This window comes from Akebia trifoliata, chromosome 8 (assembly GCF_017979445.1).
Source record: "Akebia trifoliata isolate Shusen 1 chromosome 8, ASM1797944v1, whole genome shotgun sequence".
In the NCBI taxonomy this organism is placed as follows: domain Eukaryota; kingdom Viridiplantae; phylum Streptophyta; class Magnoliopsida; order Ranunculales; family Lardizabalaceae; genus Akebia; species Akebia trifoliata.
Window position 1 is genome coordinate 36,540,279 of NC_141382.1, and position 2,763 is coordinate 36,543,041.

Here is a 2,763-nt window from a genome sequence, read left to right on the forward strand (position 1 = left end):
CATTAGGGCGGTTATGTATAGCTGTCACAGGATCAGATTTGGATCTGATTGGTACCAAATCAGTAGTCCCAATCTGATAATATATTTATTAGACTCGGACTTGATCTAAGATTCCATCGGGTGGATCCTAATTCTACGTGATTTTATTAAATTCAGTACCACAAATCTCGAGGATACTTTGAGGATAAATTTTAACAGTTTGGATTTTATGTTTCATGGTTGGGATCATGTGTTTTTTTTTTTTTTTTCATGAGTTATGCTTCATGAGTCAACCAACGCCAATCCCTAAATAAAATATCAGCTATAAATATAGGTTATTTATAAAAAAAAAATACTTTCTATACAAACTTAGTAAGATTTCAAATTTTAATAAGGATAGGGCCTACATTGGTTACCATATAGGTAATCTAACACAACAACTTTCTAGTTTTCATGGAAAAACTTAGATTCAACCAAAAAAAAAAAAAAAAAAATGTTTGAACTTGATCCAATGTGGTGAAAATGCATGATTACGCTTCCAAAACTTAAAATTAAAATTTAATGGTAAAAGATAATATTTTTTTGATTTTTTTCAAAGTTCTTAGAATTTCGTCTTTTACAAGCCTATGGCATCTATTCATGTTTTCGGACGCCAACATGTGAGTTACTTGGTTGGGCTAGGTTGACTCTTATTTATAATGGGAAGTGGCATGTTCAAATGGGCATGTCTTATAAGTATGCTTTGTAATTAATAATATTAATTAAAAGAATTTTAAGATAAATAGAAAAAGGAAAATTTTTTATAATTTAAATTTTTTATTAAAATGATTTTAAGGATATGAGAATAGTGAATTGTAATTTTATTGGTTATTGACAAAGATGACTTTGATAATATGAAGTTTAAAAGTAAAGGTGGGGCATTTTTGAGATTTTAAGTTTTGGTATCCAATAACTTTTATTTGGCCTTTTCTCACGAGTTGCGATCCACAGAAATGGTCTGTTCCTATAAGAACATAAGTGTCTAAGAGACAAGTTTTGACAGGATATTAAACACATTGGCCTGCGTGCAACGAAGAAAACAGCTTGATTTGGAGTCTGATGTGTTTTAAATTCTTAATAAAACATGCCAGCTTTTTTCTTTAGAAGGTTACCAAAATGTGCCACGAAGATAAGGTTCCTAATCTATTCTATAGGAACAACGGGATGCCTTATTTATCCTGATTCTTCTCATTATAGCATTAAAGGTATTTGATGTGACGTTATATAAATAATATGATGACACTAAATAACCAAAAGGCAAACGAAACCATTTTACTTTTTATATAGGTAGAGGATATTTGAGATACCCATTTATTTTCAAACCGAAGGATGTCTCCCTTGACCTCGATTATTACCTAGACTAGTGAATAGGATTGAAATGGTCTTGTCTTCAACCTTTAGAGAAAACCTTTAATTATTTTTTTTCCTCCTCCAAAACTAAACATCTTTGACCTTCAAACCTAAAGAATAATATATGTTTTTTAGGAGAAGAGAAAATAATAGAATTTTGGGGAAAAAAGAGAGAAATAAATTATTTCTAAATGTGTTAAGGTGAAGTTCAAAATGATGGATTGTATAGAACAAAAATAATTTAGCATAGAGGTCGAAGATCTTGAAGATGAATGATTTTAAAAGGAAAAAATCAAGGTTTTTTAGTTAGAGGTTGATGATGAGGGTGTTTGGGTCATTCTTCATTAATTTTAATAAAAGGCCAAGGTCAAGGGGGGCATATCACCTGTTTGAAAACAAATGGAGATATATCAAATATTCACCAAAATGTGGAGAGGTGCGTCTAATTCACCCAGAAAACATGAATCGATCAATGTTCCTAAATTGCCTCCAACTTAGTCAACTTCTCAAAAGGTTTTAGTTACTGTGAAAGCTGACTGTCTAAGTAGGGATGATAATGTGGATCAAGATCTAAGCTATAATGATGCTTCTATTAGATTTCTTGTTTATTATGTAAACAAATATTTATTATGTAAAATACTAACATACCTTTATCTTTTTCACTAGAAAATAAAATGGACGGAAGTATTATTGAAAAATAAATGTGGTGGAGAATGTTAATACCCCCATTAAGCCTTAGATATTAGCATTCCCATATATATATATATATATATGCGGGTCAAGATCAAGAGACATACGAAAAAACAATGTAACATTAATAAATTTTCAAAATATAGGTCAAAAGTTTTAGATTGAGCTGATTTTTTGTGAGGATGATCTCTATGATGGGAAGATCATCTGGAAAAAAAAACCAGTCCAATCTGAAACTTCCAACCCCATTAAAAGTGATTTAGAATGTGGATCGTCGATTTTTTGTCAATTTTTGTTAATAAAAATCACTTTTGATGGATTTAGAAAGTTCAGATTGAGCTGATTTTTTGTGAGGATGATCTTCTCATCATAGTGACCATCCTCGCTAAAAATCAGCTCAATCCAAAACCTCTAACCTATATTTTGAAAAACCATTGTTTTTACATATGTCCCTTGAACCACCCCATATATATATATATATATATATATCATTTAGTAGCCAATGTTGGGAGCTAAAATTTTCCTATATGGCTTAAATTTTTTGGATTGAGCTGATTTTTGTGAGGATGATCTATATGGTGAGGAGATCATCCGCACAAAAAAAAAAAAAAATCAGTCCAATATGAAACTTCTAACCCATCAAAAGTGGTTTACAAATTAATGGCAAAGAAGCGATGGTCCACAATTCTAAACCACTTTTGATAG